The sequence below is a fragment of the Apium graveolens genome, chromosome 9, assembly GCF_009905375.1.
Source record: "Apium graveolens cultivar Ventura chromosome 9, ASM990537v1, whole genome shotgun sequence".
In the NCBI taxonomy this organism is placed as follows: Eukaryota; Viridiplantae; Streptophyta; class Magnoliopsida; order Apiales; family Apiaceae; genus Apium; species Apium graveolens.
The window spans coordinates 133,746,722-133,766,447 of NC_133655.1; the positions used below are offsets into that span (position 1 = coordinate 133,746,722).

At 38.8% G+C, this 19,726-nt stretch overlaps 1 non-coding gene across 1 annotated transcript; it reads right to left on the bottom strand.

The window, feature by feature from the left end:
- Positions 1 to 12,655: 12,655 nt before the first annotated feature.
- Positions 12,656 to 12,762, bottom strand: LOC141687998 (small nucleolar RNA R71). The gene has a single exon (XR_012561469.1). It is a non-coding gene; the product is annotated as a small nucleolar RNA R71 (small nucleolar RNA).
- Positions 12,763 to 19,726: the final 6,964 nt, after the last annotated feature.

Sequence of the window (19,726 nt, forward strand, 5' to 3'; positions counted from 1 at the left end):
TCAAATTCTAAGTAAACTGCTCAGTTGTTAATTTACATCTTTAATATGTAAAATTAACACAAGGCATAATTATAGTGATCAAAAGTATATAGAGAACTGAGTTCTCGATAAGTCTAACTGACTTATCGACAAGTCATTTTAAGACTTCTCGAGTGAGTTCTCGATAAGTCAATTTACTGACTTCTCGATAAGTCCCTGTAGAGTTCTCTAGTAGTGTTAATTTACAGAGTTCTCTCCAAGTATAATTTCTAGACTTACCAATAACTCAGAATTGGAATAATTTAGTTTAATAAATTATTTTGTAAAATACTTTTGGCAAATTTATTCTGATTTTATTTTGATTTATTCAAATAAAAGTTGGAATTATTTCAGTCCATTTCTGGACAAACTGGGTATTTATTTGACATCTCGATAAGTCAATTTTTAGTTCTTTATAAGAGTAATTTTTAAATGACTTCTCGATATGTAATTTCATTCCCTAAAATGACTTCTTGATAGACTAATTCCAAACGTCTATTTTTGAGTTCTCGACAAGTCATTTGTTTTTACTATAAATACCCAGACATCTCGATACATATACATACTTACAACTTTCGAGATCTCAAGTGACCTAGCTTTTCAATCCAAAATCGATTTCTCTCTCATTTTCCCTCATTTCTCACTAATTTCTTCTACCCATTACACTTCATACTCATATCAATGGCAGCCAACAATATTGTACCCTTCATTCCCAAGGAGAGTAACTTCCTTGAATTCTTGAGGATGATGTCAATAGGGCTTTGGGTATTCCTACTGACAAACTGGTGGAGGCTCCAACTCAGGATGAGCTGTATGAATTCATGGACTTCATAAATTATTCTGAGAAGATCAACCTGACCAGCATGAACAAGAAACATCTAAGGAGGGAATGCTCATTTCTGTTTGACTATGTGATAAGGGCATTCACCTGTAGGAAGTCAGGGTTTGACAACATATCCAGTGTTATCCATAACTGGTTTACTCAATGGCCACCAACAAACAGATTAATGTAGGACACTACATACTGGAGGAATTGAGCACCAGGCTAACAATGCCATTGGAATCAAGAGGTAAGGAAAATTTTCTACCTAGATTTATTATGTCAGCTTTAAACTATAAAGTTAATGACATACATATACTAGAAGGAGTAAACATGCCATTAATTGGAAACTGTAAGCAAGTATCTAAAATTCTATTTGGATCACTTCTTACTAAGAATAAGGTTCCAGTAAGTCTTAAGTTAACACCTTTCATGATTGAAAGATTTAAGACTTACCCTTATTCTATGCCAGACATGAGAACTAATGCAAGTCAACTTAGTGCAACAATGGTTCCTGACCCTGTGGAAGCACACCCACAGGCACACCCACATGAACCTACTCATGTTGAGCCTGTTCCTTCAAAACCATTAGTAGCTAGGAAACCAACCACCTCATCTTCTCAAAAGGATGATGTGAGTAAAAGGAAGAGAAAGGAGGTAACCCTTAACAGTTATAACTGAGAGTGGTGAGGATCAAAATAAAGCTGAGTCACCCTTGGTCAAGAGATCAAAGAAGAGTAAGAAATCTGAGCTGACCACTCAAGCCACCTATGTATCCTCCCAACAGGATGCAGTTATAAAACTGGGGACTAAACAGACTCTAGATACATCCTATCAATAGGATGTGTCTATTAAAAAAGGCATTCACCCCAATGTACTCTGTATAGAGTCTGCACAGCCTGCACCTGAAGCAATTCAAGTATATGGTAGGAGAAATAAGGATGGCACACACACTGAGGGCACATATTTTAAAGATCCCTCATCCATTCAGGGGAGTTGCCAACACTCACATCTGTGAAACAATCTCTAATCTCTCAAATTTCTTCTTTACCTACAACGCTTGAATCCAATTCTCAAGTGCAAGCTAAATCAAGTGACTTGGTTCAAGAAACCTTGTTCACCACCCAGACACTACATTTAGATGGTGAGAGGCTACTAGCTGTGGTAGACCTTGATGATACCATAAAAAATATGAGGGATTCATCAGTTTTTACTGAAGACCACATAGATGTCTCAAATGCACCTTCATCTGCAAATCAGCCTTCACAAGCTGTTAGGTTTGAGGGTAGTAATCCTAAGGTGGAGCTATCTAAATCCTCTCCAATTTATTTGGAGGTTCCTCATGTAGGAACAACTCCCCTCAAAACTCTAGCAGAAATTGCATTAACAGTTGATGGTAGGAGTACAATTTCCAATGATCCTGCTATGGGGGAAGCAAGTTTATCACATTCAAGTGATAGTGCTTTGCAAGAAGCACAAGGGTTTGAGACTGGTGCACATGACAATAACCCAGTCAAATCCCCTCCAATTCAATTAGAGGTTCCCATCTTATGTGAGGAACAACAACTTGTCAAAACCACAGAGCAATCTGTGAGTAAAACTGTGACTTCAGTCACTGGTGGTTCTGATTCACAACCTTCCACATCTCAATCACACCTCATCTCCCAATGGCTCCAAGATACTGAAAATCAACCTTCAACAATTGCAGATCTTAGAGTTGATCAACTTGGAGGCCTTGCTCAAATCTCATAACAGCTACTCACATCCAACATGTCTAATCAGGACTACCAAGCTATCATGCTCTCCTACCAAGCTGATGTTGAAGATAATCAAGCAAAAATTGTTGATGAAGCTGGTCAGGATGCTAACTGTGATGCTTGGTTGGACAAAGAATTCAAAATTGAGATGTATGCTGTGTTAGCTAAATTCAGGGAGGAATACATTATAATTCTGGGAAGCAATGCCAGATCCCTAACTCCACAAGAGGTGTATAATGCCATCAATGAAGTATACAAAGCTCAAATCAAGGATTTCCACAACTTTAGAAAAGCACTTCAAATCATATTGAATGGACATCAAGACAAAGTCATGAAGATGGTCAGGGAAAAGATGAACCAAATCATGCCCTCTCAAACTGAGATAAAAAACCAATTCAAGATCTTCTCACAACAAATGTCCAGGTATGATCTCAGTGAGATTGATAAGAGTGTAAATCAGATCAAAGAATCCTTTGTAACCTTGCACAAGGTAGTTCAAGATCACATCACTAAATCCAATGACACAAGGTGGAAGTTGGATCAAATACACACTGCAAGATACACTCCTTCACCTCTAGTCATGGATGAAATTCAGAAAGTTGTGCAAGCTACATTTGGACCATCTACTGCTATCTCTATTGCAAGCTCCTCTTCACAAGACATTCAAGACCTTAAGACTCAAGTAGTTTCTCTGGAAACCTCCAATGCATCTCTCCACACTCAGGTTCAGGCTTTGACTTCTCTAGTCAAAAGTCAACAAACAGACATAAAGACCCTCATGGACTCTCACAAGCACCTTCAAATGCAAAACTCTATTTTCTTGGGAGCCATAATGGGAAACTTCAACATCCCTCTACCATCACTTCCTGAATAAATAAGGCCTGAAATTCCTACTCCCCTTCTCATGCCTACCAACAAGACTAAGTGGGAGATAGAGGCTAGGTTAGCAAAACCAATATCATCTACTCAACATGTCCAAGGTGTTGAAAAGAGCTTAAGTCAAGAAGTAGATATTAATATGAAGAGGCTTATTAGGTCTGCTAAAGGACCAAGTCTGAGCAGGGAATTTGATGAATCGCTCAAGGCTCTAAGGGCTTCTCTCAATAATAATCACTTCACCTACAAAAAGGCCTTGGACAGGACAATAAATTCATTAAGGGTGATTTTCGTAAATAAAGACAACTTTCAGGAGAAGAGGATAGTGGTTAATGTAAATGACTCGGGGTTGATAGGTTTATACAGGTGTCTCTCAATTATCTTATCTCAAGGAGGGCATCTGAATTAGACATTCTAATAAGCAAAATTAGAGTGGTGATTCATGAAGACACTCTCTTGCTACATGAATTGAAGAATGCACAAGTGGCTACTTTTCAAGAAGCTTATCTACAGCCTAGCAAGGGAGTAGCATACATCTGTCCTACCACCAATCACTTCAAACACTTCCAAATCCCTAAACAGTGTGTCATGGACAACAAGAAGCTTATCATGATTCTGGAAACTGAATTAAAAGCAAAGAAGAATAAGACTTTTGAAGATGAGGAGATGATGAAGCTATTGAAAAGATATCTGAGAAATCCTGAAGCCAACTTACCTAAAATTCAGATCAACAAGGATAATTTGGATGATGATGAGCAGAAGAAAGATGATCAAAAACCTTCTGGCTCAAATCCAAATCAATCCACTAAGGCAGCTAGAAGCAAGGGTGGAGAGAGGAAGGAGTGTTATGACCGGCATTTTGTGTAATATTATTTGTGAACTTTGTATAATCTTAGAGCCGATTATAAATATACTTAATGATTGTACGTTTGTGTGAATGAAAATTTCTACATTATAAATTGCTTTATGTAGAATATAAATTTTTCAAAGCAAGAGTTTTATTAATTGCCCTTATTTTTGATTTATAAGGAATATTCTATACCTTAGAAAATTTTCTTTTAAAAATTATTTCATTCACAAATTTCAAAAGTGATCTCATAAAATTTCTAAAAATCCAAGTTATTTTATGGTATAAATTTTATAATTTTTGAACTTTTATTTTATTTTATAAAAATAAATCTTTGAAAATTAGTTGCTTAGTAATTAACAAATTACATGGTTACCCTTGCATGCAAATACTCTTCCATTCAACTCAGGGGCAAAGAAGGCATTTCCAACCCCACTCACTTTCATTCTACTAGCCAAGTTACCAAATTGTCCTTGCATGCAAATCTACCTAACTTTAGCTAGAAGGTTACTCTTGTCATTTCCTAAATCCACTCACTTTTGGTCAAATCAAAAGCATAAAAACCAAGCAGGTGTGATGATCACTCCACTTTCACTCCACCATTCCACCCCCTCCTTTCTCCTCCCTCCCCTCTCGGCCCTCCTCCCTCTCGGCTCTTTTGGCCGAGCCCCACCCCCTCTTTTCTTTCATTTTTCATTCAAGCTTCTATCTCCCATTCAAGTAAATGTTACTTCCTATATCCTAATCATATATAATCCAAAGAGTTTTGAGTGAAAAGTTTAAGTTTTGAGTTTGCTTGTCAAAGTTTTAGTTGGAATTCAAAGTACAATCTTGATTCTCATGGATTTAAGGTTGTATTTTTAGGGAACTACAAGGAATGGTGAAATGCCAAGTCATGAGAATGAGGCTCTTGATTTTGATGGTCATTTCCCTTCCATTTCATTCGGCCATGACCTTGAGGGAGCCGAATGAATGGTTCTTGAGGTTGTTTTGTTGCCTTGTTTCATTCTTATGTGTTTTTTATGGTGATAACATGAATTTTGTAGCAAAAAACTTGATAAAACCCTTTGCATGCTAAGTGATCATTTAGTTATAGCTTATGCTAGGATTGCATGTGATTTTATGATAAAATTTATTTTGGAAACCATATTGTTTTGGTTTGAATATTCGAAGGCATGCATGCATGTAAACCACTCATGTTTTTCGAAAGTTTTTGATCATTTGGATTGATTTTGTTAGTAAGCCTTAATTTCAGTAGGGTTAAGATATTAATCTTGATTTGTGCTCCTTGATTTGTGATGTTAATTCGTATATATTTATAAAGAAGATATAACTTATCGTTCTAAAAAACTTGATGACTTGTAATTTGTGTAATGTGTTAACTTTTATTTTGCTATATTGCACCTTAGGTAAGGATGATATCCACTAAGCTTATTTTGAGTGTAAGGGAGTTAGTTCAATAGAACACCTTAGTTAAGGTTTGGTTTGGGTTTTTGGTTGTTGTTGGTTGGGTTTGTTAAGTAAGGACCTTGGTGAAAGGAGAGTATTAGTTTCTGCAGAAAATCAGTTTGGTACCCTGAGGTTTAGAGTGAGATTTGACCTTGTCATTGTTGTGCACTTTGAGGCCCAAGCCACCAGAAGCTAGAACTAGGAGTATACAATAGGTTTTAGGTATTTGTTGGAGGTTTGGAAGACGTTTGGTTAGGTGCACGAGTGGAAACATCAAATCTGTCCAGCAGGGGACAGTTTTGTTGCAACTTAGAAATAGGAAGTTTTGACTATGTCATAGGTAGGCCCTCATTAGGTCCTGTTGGGCCTTAGTTAGAGGGAGTGTCAGAGGAGTTTTTCCAGCCATATTTCATAGGATTTGAGTTAGAATAATGTGTCACAAGTTATTTCAAATCAGGACCCTTTTCTGCCAGAAAAAAAGGGGAGTCATGGACTTTAAGCTTAGGCCTAGGGAGGCCCAAGCTAGGCCCTTGAGCCACATCAAGTTTGGGAGTTGGCTTATGATCAGAAGAGTCTATTGTAGAAGTTTCGAAGGAAAGTTTGAAGTCTAAGAGTGTCAAACGCACCCAAGAAACCTTAGATGTCATTCTGAAATTTACCATAATGAGCACATTCATTTACCACCTAGTTTTAGAGCACTTATGAGTGAGGCCTAGGTTGACCACCATAGTTGCAAGATAGCATAAAGTCAGTAGAGTGAAAGTCCCAAGTTAGGGTCAATAGGAATTGGATGGTTTAGTAAAGGCATTTCGAGTAGAAAGCCAAAATTTGGAGATTTTGTCTAGTTTAGCGACCAAGTGACTTAAGTATGTGGAGCGAGATCATCCAAGCCTAGTGTTGCAATATGGCGTGTGAGATATTATTTGGTACTTAAATATGGTATGTGAGCATATGTGGCTATGTGTACTATTATGTTATAAGGTGATTGTAAATTGCGTGTATATAGGCCTAAGTGCCATTGTGTTTAATTTCAGTTTGCAAATAGGTTGAGTTGGTGAGAATATATTATAATGAGGTTATTATTATTTGTGTAGGATCTCAAGACGAGGATAAACTTGCCATAAAGGCCGAGTAAAGCTTCCAGTTGCTCCTACCTGCCAGTCTAGTCCAGCCTTTTTCAAGGCAAGTGATTCAACCTGCCTTTTTTTTATTTACACTGCAAGTGTATGATAACTAGTTCCTATATATGATGCGAGTATTCTGATTTACCTTGATATACATGAACCAAGTGGTTTTCAAATCTATCTTCTTATTATATAGAAATACCATGAACCCTCAAGTGTCTATTGCAAGTAATTTAACCTTATTTGAAGATTGTTATGCAAGTAGATCAAAATGTCATATTATGCTAGTATACCAAAGTAATTATGATGTTGAACCATGTGTAAGTTATACTCAGTAACCTCAGCTTGAAGCCTAAAAACCTGTCATTCCTTAAAGATTGTTAATGATTGTTTGATAACCCTATCCTTACCCTAAAGCGTGATACCCTGTTATACCTTGAGCTGATGATCACTTTCTTTGTATTTTGATACCTATATCATACCTGGAACCAGTGATGCTTATCTTCTTGATATTTTAATACCTATACCTTATTTGAAACCATTGCTTTAAGCCTAGTCTGGCATTACTCTTTCATATTATCCGATAGCCTTACTAAATCTCCTTGTCAAAGTCCTTGTAAATAGAAACCTTTCAATTACCCTGATAGAGTAAAGTCTAGTGGATCATGGCCCTAGTGGATATATTCCCAGTGTTTCAAAGTGGATTTATAACCCTTGATAAAGATGTTTACTGTTTAAGAAATTAATTCTCAATTGGCATCAGTTTTTGAAATGATTAAAAAATTGGATTTTCAGTCCCAAAGGGGGACAAATGTTTTCTTTAAATAGTGGATCTGGACTGAGATGCAAGTCCTTTCTACACTTATATTGTAGGCTTAAAAGTTGCCTAGGGATCCCATTAATGTTTTAGAACCCAGCGAGGTTCGGGATTACTTCGCGGATGATCACCGGCTGTAATCCGTAGTGTCATAAAATGGTTTTTGATTAAGAAATGATTTTGGAAATATTTTGATACAAACAAATGATGCCATCACCCAACAATCAATCTCTTGTAATTATTAGCTCTATCTTCACATTGTTATTCTTTTATCTCGTTTTATTGTATAGCACTTGTTGAGCATTTGGCTCACTACTTGTTTTCACCCTGATATTACAGCTAGCAGCTATGGTTAGATTTAAACAGACAACACGTAAGACTTGTGATGCCGATGCGTATGTTCGAGCTCAGGTAGAATAAGAGCTAGTTTTGTGTGAGGACTCGATATTAAAAATCAGGTTGTAATAGTTAATAGTGTTGGGCTGTTCCAAACCCTAAACTGTAAGATCTTGGATTCGGTTGTGTTTACTTTCTTTTGTTAACTATTTTAATAATTTGTATAATATGTATTGTCAAGTTGGGGGCGTGACAAGGAGGATGACAAAAAGAATGAGGAAAAGAAGAGAGGAAGTGAGAGAAGAACCAAAAAGAATCATGATGGATCAGAACCATACCAAACCCTAAAAATCCAAACACAACTAGCTCAACCCTCAGCTCAACCTTCAAGGTCAACTATCTCAAACATCAAACCACCTCAAACCTCAAAGCCCAAATTTCTATACAGACAAACTGCCAACTCTTTCCTAAAAATTCCAATCACCACAAGCCAAACATCTCTAAAGAAAATCTCAGTCCTACCTTCTGTCAAACCATCACACAAAACTCATTTCAAGACTGTTGGGAGAAAACCTAAGAAAGTTAAGCCTACTGGAAAAGTTGAAGTCACTGAAAGGGCCATCTGGAATTATTTCAAGAAAAATGATTTCCTACCCTTAAATTGGTGCAGTTCAGATGAAGACTATTTTCAACAACTGGATGAGGAAATAGTTAGAGTCTGGGTTGTTACTTTAAAGGAAGTAATAATCTACTTTCAAGATGGGTCCTTCACTTTCCTGGGCAGCAATTTGATGGACACTCTCTATCCAATAGAAATCAAGAGAGTGATTAGTTGAAATATAAGGATACTGCTACAAGAGCATGGAGATCAGTTCTAGCTGAATGGTTGATTGCAATAGAGGAAAGAAGAACAAGGGGTATAGCAGAGTATGAAGAGAAAAGGAGAAAGTATGATGAAGAGATTAAAATGTATATCAAAAGATCAGAAGAACTTAAAGCTAAATGGATGAGCAGAATTTCTAAAGATAGAAGATTTCTAACTGTAAAGGCTGGCTCATTCTTAAAGTTCATAATTGAAATGTTAGATGGTTATCCTAAGCAAGACAAACTCAAACTGATAGATGCTCTAACATGGACTTCAATCATAGAGGAACTTGAAATTTTTGTATACCTAAAGGACCTCATTAGAGAAGAATCAAAAGTTCCAGCCTTTATCTAATGCTTGTAATTACTCAACTCAAAATCATCTAATGTGCAATTGCTGTATTTGTGTCAATTTTTATATTAGTCTTATTTTCCATTTTAACTTGGGGTTAGTCTTGTTAATAGGCATGAATATGTGTTAAGCAATCTTATCACAAATTGGTGGAGATTGTTGTGCAAGACATGCATGTACTTCAACAAGACTAAGTCAAATTGACAACCCTAAGTAAGTTGTATTGTAATCTTAATTTATATTTTGTAATTATAACATTTAAAATCTGTAAAAATGTCAAAAGATCGGCCTGGAGTGTTTTTCTATAAACAGTGTCAAGCCTAAGAATTCTATCTGGAAAAAGATCAAGAAGATCATGCCTCAGAAGAATTATGAAGAAGCTTGGAGTTGAATAAATCTATTTTGAGAAAAATATTCTAAGTCAAGATCTCTACAATTCACAGATTTAGTGTTATAGAGAATTCACTCGAGAACTCCAAATGACTTATAGAGAACTCAGAAAAGCTACTAGAGAACTCAGAGATATCGACAAGCCAAATTGAAGACATGAAGATTGGAGATATCGACAAGTCAATTCTTCACTAGAGAACTCCGAGTTATCAATAAATCAATATTCATTAGAGAACTCCGAGTTATCGATAAGTAAAATTCCACTAGAGAACTCTAAGTTATCGACAAGTCAAATTTGACTAGAGAACTCCGAGTTATGAACAAGTCAATAAGCCACTAGAGAACTCAGAGATATCGATAAGTCAAGTGAAGATATGAAGACTAGAGATCTCGAGAAGCCAACTTCTCTTATAGAGAACTCAAAGACCTCTACAAGTCAAATTAACTATGGAGTACTAGATATCTCGATAAACCAATATACTTATCGAGATGTCAAGTTCTCTATAGACTAAACTGGAGATCTCGAGGTAAAATCTCAAAGTACAAAATTACAGACCAGTTCAATATCCAAGATTAACAATCAACAAACAATCCAACCAGCTGAATTGAAAAGTCTATAAAAAGCATCTTGAAGAGTGTGCAAGTTCAATGGTGAAGATTAACTTACAAAGGAAGATCAAAGTTAACACAGTGTGCAAAGATTTGCTAAGCCAGAAATGGAAGATACACTTTTCCTAAAATGGAAATGACAAGTGATAGTTTACTAAAGTAAAAAGTATTTCTTATTATACACTATGTAAACTAGAAGTTAACTATCTTATAAAGTTAACACCGGTCTTTAGTAAGAAGTAATAATTTAGATCAGGAACCCTTGTATCCTCTCAAGAAATAAGCTAAGCTCTTTATCAACAAAGATGATAAGTGGCATTTTATACCACTTAGAACATCTTATAGTAGCTTGAATTGATGTCTTGAAATCAAGTATTTTGTGTATTTGATGCGTTTTTCTAGTATTTGTGCATTTTAGGGTATTACTTGCATTTGTGGAGAGATTTCGTCAAGAATAAGCCTTAGTGTATGCTTGGCATTACAAATGGGAAGCTAGGAGCAGAATGCAGCAAAGAACGGGAGCAAAAACAGAGTATTTTTCAGAAGGGGTCTGAGCGCCCGCTCAGCCTGGCTAAGCGACCGCTCAGGAAGCTGGGCGCCCGCTCAGGGACGTAAATTAAAATAATTATTTTTAGACTCCTAATTCTGTTGAGCTTCCGACTTTTGAGATAGCTGGGTTTTGTGGGACTCCTATATAAGTAGTTTTCAGAGACGTTTCACGTGTGTTGAATCGTAGTATCAATCGAGGAGCAAGGAGATAAGGAAGAAGACCGTTTTAGCACATAGCAACGAAGAGGAATCATAGTTTCTTGTGATTCTTTATTTCGTTGTAACAGTGGATGCTAGTTTTCTTTGCTTTGAACCTATTTACTCTTTTGACGTACTCTGATTTAATATAAATAGTTATTTAGTTATTCTCGTGTGTTATTATCATGTTTTCATATGAACCCATGGTGACGATGAGTTCTATCATGGGCTAATCGTGATCATGGGGTCGTAACGGATTTGCTATGGAATTCTTTAGTTAGTTGTTTAATACCTTAGTGTGTGATGATTGTATGATATCTAGTATTGGTTGTGCTTATTCGTCTTATGTGCGTCGCGAACATATAAGATAGGGTGTTAATCTCTTGTGAAGCGACAATGGATCTTGAGATTTAGAACTTGCCATGCTAGCATAGGTTCATGTATGTGTATGCATGATTAGTGGGTAACTCTAACCATTTTACTTGCCCTGTGTACTCATAAGGAATAACTTGTGCTTAAATCGTTATGTTGTCAAATTCTGTAGACATATAGGGTCTCAACATAATTGATGCCTATTCAACTTCTGTCTTAATTAAGGATGCTTGGTAGAATGGTATTAGTACAACGAAAGTTGGCTTTTATCAGTTTCGTGTTGTTCGATTAATATCATCACCGTTACATGCTAAGGGTAATAAAAATAACTATTGAAGGAAGTAGTAATGAAGTTGTGATCTCATGTGTGTTTAATATTGTTAATTCAAGTATCCATTAAGTGCTTAATTCTCGTAGTTAATTGTAGTTAATAATTAGTTAATCAAATTTAAGTGTTATTGTCTTGACATTATAAAGTAATTATACATTGGTGAGTGAGTGTTAATTGAACATAATTAGTCTGAGTCTGTGTGGGAACGAACTAGAAAGTATTCTATATTACTTGCGAACGCGTATACTTACGTATATTATTAGAGCGTGTTTTTCACCCTAACAAGTTTTTGGTACCGCTGCTGGGGACTCGGCGTATTTGTTTAGTTTATATACTTACCATCAGTGGTCATTAGGACTCATTGATTAAGACTTGTTACTTATTATTTCCGGTTGTGTTTCAGGTACTTTGGCGAGCGTTTATGCAAACACATTCTCGTACTCGCAAGAGGACTTTAGATACGGCTGAGGAGACAGACGAAGTTCTTGGTATTCCGGAGAAGATAGATTTTGAAGATTCGGATACAGAGAGTGAGTAGAAAGAACCAGTAATCATGGGTGATCGTATAGTTCCGGCAGATCCAGCTCTTATGGACTTTTCTCGGCCTAAAATTGATGACATTCAGTCAAGCATCCTTCATCCGGCTATTCAGGCTAACACTTTTGAAATCAAGCCGGGCACTATTCAGATGGTGCAAAATTCTATTTCTTTCGGAGGTGCTGCTACTGAAGATCCCAACATGCACATCAGGAATTTTGTCGAGATCTGTAGTAGTTTCAAATATAATGGTGTGACTGATAAGGTTATCAAGCTGAGGCTTTTCCCATTCTCTCTGAGGGATAAAGCTAAGGACTGGTTACATTCTGAACCAGCTGGGTCCATCACAACTTGGCAAGATCTTGCGCAAAAGTTTTTGGTAAAGTTCTATCTAATGGCGAAGACTGCAGCTATGAGGAGTGCTCTTACTCAGTTTGCGCAGCAGCCTACAGAATCTATGTGCGAAGCTTGGGAGCGCTACAAGGAGATGTTGAGAAAGTGTCCACATCATGGTATGCCTAATTGGATGGTGATAACTAGTTTTTATAATGGTTTGGGGGCCCAATCTCGGCCCATGCTCGATGCAGCAGCTGGAGGCGCCTTGTGGGCCAAAAGCTATACTGAGGCTTATAATCTTATTGAGACTATGGCTGCAAATGAGCATCAAAAACCCAACTCAAAGGATGATGCTTGGGAAGGTAGCAGGTATTCTGGAAGTTGATGCAGCTACAACTATTGCAGCGCAGCTCCAAGTGCTGTCTATGAAGGTCGATTCTCTAGCCATCTATGGAGTCAATCAGATAGCTATGGTCTGTGAACTTTATGCAGGTTCTCATGCTACTGATCAGTGTTCTCTTGTTAATGAATCTGTTTAGTATGTGAACAATTATCAGCGACCGCAGCAGCTTGTGCCAGCTACTTATCATCCTAACAACAGAAATCATCCAAATTTAATCAGAATGCTATTCAGCAACCATATCAGCAAGGCGTAAGTAAACAGTTTAATCCACCTGGATTCCAGCAATCACAACATTATGCTCCAAGGCAATCATATCCTCAATAAGGAGGTGCTGCTCCACCTTCTAGTGCTGATTTTGAGGAACTCAAGCTGTTGTGCAAAAGTCAGGCTGTTTCTATCAAGACCTTGGAAAATCAAAGCGGTTAAATAGCCAATGCAGTGCTCAATCGTCAACCTGGCATACTTCCCAGTGATACTGAAGTGCCAGGCAGGAAGGAGTCTAAGGAGCAAGTCAAAGCTATTACCTTAAGGTCTGGAAAAGTTGTTGATGCTGAAAAAGCAAAAGACGGAGAAGCTAAAGTTGGTGATGAAGAAGCTAAGCAAAAGGAGAAAGTGGCGGAACCAAGAAAGACTACTGCTGAACACACTCTGCCTGAGGGTAATACAGGGGAGAAAGAACTCTATCCTCCACCACCTTTCCCTAAGAGATTGCAACAACAAAAGCTGGATAAGCAGTTCGGTAAGTTTCTGGAGGTGTTCAAGAAACTTCACATCAATATACCTTTCGCTGAGGCTCTGGAGCAAATGCCTAGTCATGTGAAATTTATAAAGAGTATTCTTTCAAGGAAGGTGAAACTGGATGACCTTGAGACCGTTGCTCTAACGGAAGAGTGAATTGATGTGCTGCGACAAAAATTACCTCCAAAGCTTAAAGATCCAGGTAGCTTCACCATTCCTTGCACCATTGGCAAGTTGTCTTTTGACAAGTGCCTGTGTGATTTGGGAGCAAGCATCAATCTGATGCCGTTGTCTATCTTCAAAAAGTTGAATTTGCCTGATCCAAAGCCCACCTACATGTCTCTACAATTAGCTGATCGTTCTATTACATACCCACGAGGCATAGTGGAGGATGTGCTAGTAAAGGTGGATAAGCTCTTCTTTCCTGCAGACTTTGTTATTCTGGATTTCGAGGAAGATAAGAAGATTCCCATATTCTTGGGGAGACCTTTCTTGGCTACAGGCCGTACCTTGATAGATGTGCAGAAATGAGAACTTACTATGCAGGTGCAATCAGTATGTGACATTCAATATATTCAAAGCGATGAAATTCCCTACAGAGTACGAGGAGTGCTTAAAGGTGGATTTGACTGATTCTGCGGTAACTTCAGAACTTGATCATATGCTAAGGTCTGATGCCTTAGAGAAAGCCTTAGTGGGGGAATTTGATAGTGATGATGAGGATGGCAATGAGCAACTACACTATCTAAATGCTTCTCCTTGGAGGCGAAAGTTAGATATGCCATTTGAATCTCTTGGTACTTCTGACCTCAAGAATGCTGAAGGAAAGCTCAAACCATCTATTGAGGAAGCACCTACTTTGGAGCTTAAACCATTGCCTGAACACTTGAGGTATGCTTTTTTAGGTGATGCATCTACTTTACCGGTTATTATTGCATCTGACCTTTCAGGTAGTGAGGAGGACAAGCTCTTGAGGATCTTGAGAGAATTCAAATCGGCTATCGGATGGACTATAGAAGACATAAAAGGGATCAGCCCTTCGTATTGCATGCATAAAATTCTGCTAGAGGAAGGTAGTAAGCCGACGGTTGAGCAACAACGAAGACTTAATCCTATCATGAAAGAAGTGGTGAAGAAAGAAATTCTGAAGTGGCTGGATGCAGGAATCATATATCCTATTTCTGACAGTTCTTGGGTGAGCCCCGTGCAATGTGTACCTAAGAAAACAGGTATTACAGTGGTAGCAAATGAGAAGAATGAGCTCATTACCACTCGAACAGTCACAGGATAGAGGGTATGCATGGACTACAGAAAGCTGAACAAGGCCACAAGGAAGGATCACTTCCCTCTTCCATTTATTGATCAGATGCTTGACAGGTTGGTCGGTCATGAGTATTATTGTCTTCTGGATGGTTATTCGGGGTATAATCATATTTGTATTGCACCAGAGGATCAAGAAAAGACTACCTTCACTTGTCCATTTGGCACGTTTGCTTTTAGCAGAGTTTAGTTTGGCTTATGCGGCGCACCTGCCACTTTTCAGAGATGTATGATGGCTATATTCTCTGATATGATTGGAAATAATGTTGAAGTGTTTATGTACGACTTCTCCGTCTTTGGACATTTGTATGATGAATGTTTGAACAATCTTCGTGCGGTGCTTAAAAGGTGTGTGGAAACTAATTTGGTGCTCAATTGGGAAAAATGTCACTTTATGGTGCGTGAAGGCATTATTCTTGGGCATAAGGTCTTTAGCAAGGGTCTTGAGGTGGACAAAGCCAAGGTGGGAGTCATTGAAAACCTTCCACCACCTATTTCTGTGAAAGGAATCCGTAGTTTTCTTGGTCATGCGGGTTTTTATCGGCGTTTCATCAAGGACTTCTCGAAGATATCTAAGCCGTTATGCAACTTGCTCGAGAAGGATGTGCCTTTCAAATTTGATGATGAATGCTTGACGGCATTCGAGACTCTCAAGAAGAGTTTGATAACTGCACCAGTTATTACGGCACCTGATTGGACAGAGCCTTTTGAGATGATGTGTGATGCGAGTGATTATGCAGTGGGCGCAGTTCTTGGGCAGCGCAAGAATAATCTCTTTCATGTGGTCTACTATGCTAGTAAGACTTTAAATGGAGCTGAAATGAACTACACCACTACTGAGAAGGAGTTCTTGGCTATAGTCTTTGGTTTCAAAAAATTTCAATCTTATTTGCTTGGGACAAAGGTGACGGTGTTCACCGATCATGCGGCCATTCGCTATATGGTTTCCAAGAAGGATTCGAAGCCTAGACTTATTCGTTGGGTGCTCTTTCTACAGGAATTTGAGTTAGAGATCAAGGATTGAAAAGGTACTGAGAATAAAGTAGCTGACCATCTCTCTAGATTGGAGAATCCCGATTTTACTTCAGATGATAAGACATTGATCAACGAATCTTTTCCGGATGAGCAGTTGTTCGCAGTTCAGGAGGAAGAGCCATGGTTCGCAGATATTGTGAACTATCTTGTCAGCAATATTATGCCTCCTAATATGAATACAGCTCAAAAGAAGAAGTTTCTGCATGAGGTGAAGTGGTATATGTGGGATGAACCGTATTTGTTTAGACAAGGAGCTGACCAGATCATCAGGAGATGTATCCCATTCTGTGAGACGGAGGGGATATTACGAGACTGCCACTCCACAGTTTATGGTCAACATTATGGTGGTGAGAAGACAACAGCTCGTATTCTGCAAGCAGGTTTTTTCTGGCCTACTTTATTTAAGGATGCTCATCAATTCATTTTAAGGTGTGATCGTTGCCAAAGAGTGGGGAATCTTACGAGGAAGGATGAGATGCCGTTAAATGTGATGCTTGAAGTCGAGGTCTTTGATGTTTGGGGAATCGATTTCATAGGACCATTTGCCTCATCTTGCAATAATCAGTACATCTTGCTGGCAGTCGATTATGTCTCAAAATGGGTAGAAGTCAAGGCTCTACCGATGAATGATGCAATGGTAGTGTTGAATTTTCTTCATAAGAAGATTTTCACAAGGTTTGGAACGCCACGAGTAATCATAAGTGATGAGGGGTCACATTTCTGCAACCGTAAGTTCACTTATATGATGTAGCGCTATAATGTGAATCATCATGTCGCTACTGCCTATCATCCGTAAAAGAATGGTCAAGCAGAAGTGTCTAATAGAGAGATCAGGCGCATTCTAGAGAAAGTTGTTTGTCTGTCAAGGAAGGATTGGTCTTTAAAGCTCGATGAAGCTGTTTGGGCTTACAGAACAACATACAAGACTCCACTTGGGATGTCCCCGTTTCAACTTGTTTTTGGTAAGGGATGTCATTTACTTGCGGAGCTTGAGCATAAGGCCTATTGGGCGTTGAAGAAGTTGAACCTTGATCTAGATGCGGCTGGAAGGAAGCGAATGCTTCAGTTAAATGAACTTGATAAATTTCGACTCCAAGCGTACGGGAACAACAAAATGTACAAGAAAAAAGTGAAAAGGTGGCACGACAGGAAGCTATATCCTAAGTCATTCATGCCGGGGCAGCAAGTTCTTTTATTCAACTCTCATCTCCGACTTTTTCCTGGAAAGTTGAAATCAAGATGGTCTGGACCTTTTATTGTCAAAACTGTGTTTCCACGTGGAGCGGTGGAGATTTTTGAGAATGATCCGGGCCAAGCATTCAAGGTTAATGGTCATCCTTTGAAGCATTACTATGGGGACACGGCAAACCGGGAAGTGGTTAGTGCCATTTTATTATCAACTTGAGCGAGGTACCCTACGTCAAGCTAATGACGAAAAAGAAGCGCTTCTTGGGAGGTTACCTATGATTTGTGACTATAGGAACCCTTAGAAGTTAGTAACCTATACAAAACCACAAAAAAATCAAAAAACCAGGGCAAGAAAATATTTTTCCAGAAGGTCCCTGAGTGCCCGCTCAGCTCTGCTGAGCGACCGCTCAGCAAGCTGGGCGCCCGCTCAGCTTTGCTGAGCGACCACTCAGGACCCGGCTGGCTGAATTTTTTTAAGCCTTAGAAAAATAAAAAAAAATCAGAAAACCAAAAATACAAATATAAACCCACTACCCACGAGCTATCTTCCCATTAACCCACATTTTTAACCCTCAACCCTACTCCTAATCATATTTTTAACCCTAATCTTTACCCTATATATACATACAACTATTCCATATACTCCCCCATACACTTTTAAACTTAAAACTCTCTCCCATATTCAAAAACACAAATCTTAAGTACTTTTTCTCAGTTTCAATGGCACCCAAGAGATCTAGGACTATTGATAGCAGCAACACTGTTCCTACTGCTGATTCTTCGAGGGGTACTGCTGCGAGACCTCGTTTGTTTGATAGGGCTGCTGAGGAGGAGTATAATAGGCTTCTGGGTAAGCCGATTTTGAAGGAGAGGGGATTCTTACCATCGGGGAGGGATGGTGAGTTGTTGCCAATGATTGCTGAAAAAGGTTGGATTTCTTTCTGTGAGTCGCTGGAGGCGGTTCCGATGAGCGTGGTTCACGAGTTCTATGTGAATGCAAAGGTGGAAAAAAATGGGTTTTCTGTTATGCGGGGGATGATGGTGGATTATCATCTTGATGCGATTCGACGTGTGATTGGGCAGCGCCAGAGGAAGCCCACGGAGGAGAATTCGAATGAGAAACCCTCTGAGGAGTTTGATTTGGACCTGATTTGTGCTACTCTCTGTAGGTCGGGCACGGTTTGGATGTTCAAGACTGGGACTAACGAGTATCGTCATTTTCCGGCGATTGCGATGAATACGTATGCCCGTGCATGGAATGCCTTTATTTGTGCTAATATTCTGCCTACTTTATATGCACATGAGATTACAGTTGAGCAAGCACAGTTGTTATGGGGTATTTTGAATGAGGATTACTATGTGGACCTTGGTGAGTTCATCTACCAAGGAATTCTAAAGTTTTTGAGGGGAGCGAAGCACATGAACATCCCTTCTGCATCTACTGTTACAAAGCTTTGCTGAGCAGTGGGAGTTCAATGGCCTTCTCACGAGCAGTTGCAGCTGCCGGCCGCTCCTATTGATTTTGGGACTCTGAATGCGATGCAAGAGTGGACTGGTGGAGAGCCCGAGGAGCATGGGCTGGGTTATCGTCTTCCAGGAGGACGTCCAGCAGCTGGTGCTACCATTGCTAGACCGGGGCGTGATGAGGCAGGCTCTTCTAGAGCTCAGGAGGGTGCTGGGATGGCTGATGCCCAGTATAGGAGGCTGTCGAGGAGGATGGATGCTATGTACGAGACGCAGAACAGGTTTGCTCATGAGCTCACCCTTGCACTTAGGACTGCTTTTAGAGGCCTTGGAGCTGACATCCAGTGACCTATTTTTGGTGAGGACTCTGCGTATCCGCCTCCTGATACTCCACCCTCTGAGGGTGATGATGATGATTTCTCCGAGTAGGTATACCCTGTGTTCCTTTCTACTACCTTCACTGGGGACAGTGAAGATTTTAAGTTTGGGGGTGGTAGTTAAGGAATATTTTTTGTGTGTGTCATATAGTTGCATATTCATGATAGTTTAGTTCATATAATTGCATATTTTTGCCATCTAGTTTTTTTTTTTATTTTTTTATTTTATAGCTTTATTTATCATGTCATTTAGCTCATGCATTTACCATGATCCCTTTTGCGTTGCTTTACCAATTGATTTGTGATGTTGATGCGAGTGTAGTGATAGCGTTAGAGTGATGTTGAGTCTTGTAGGTTGACATGCATGCTAGAAACACTTGTAATTTCACTAAGTCTTAGAGAATGCTTAAGGACTAGATTGTTGTCATGGTTTGATGGTTTTTGAGGTTAATCTATTGATTATGCTTAGAATTTATAATAGGTTCTTAGTGATAAAAGGCATGAAAAGAAAAAAATTGGAGTAAAAAAAATTGGAATTCATTGCTAAGTGTGGCTAGCTGTCAAATGGCTAGTAGCCGGCTCGTATTTTTATGCGAGTAGTCTAGGGTTGAGCAAGATG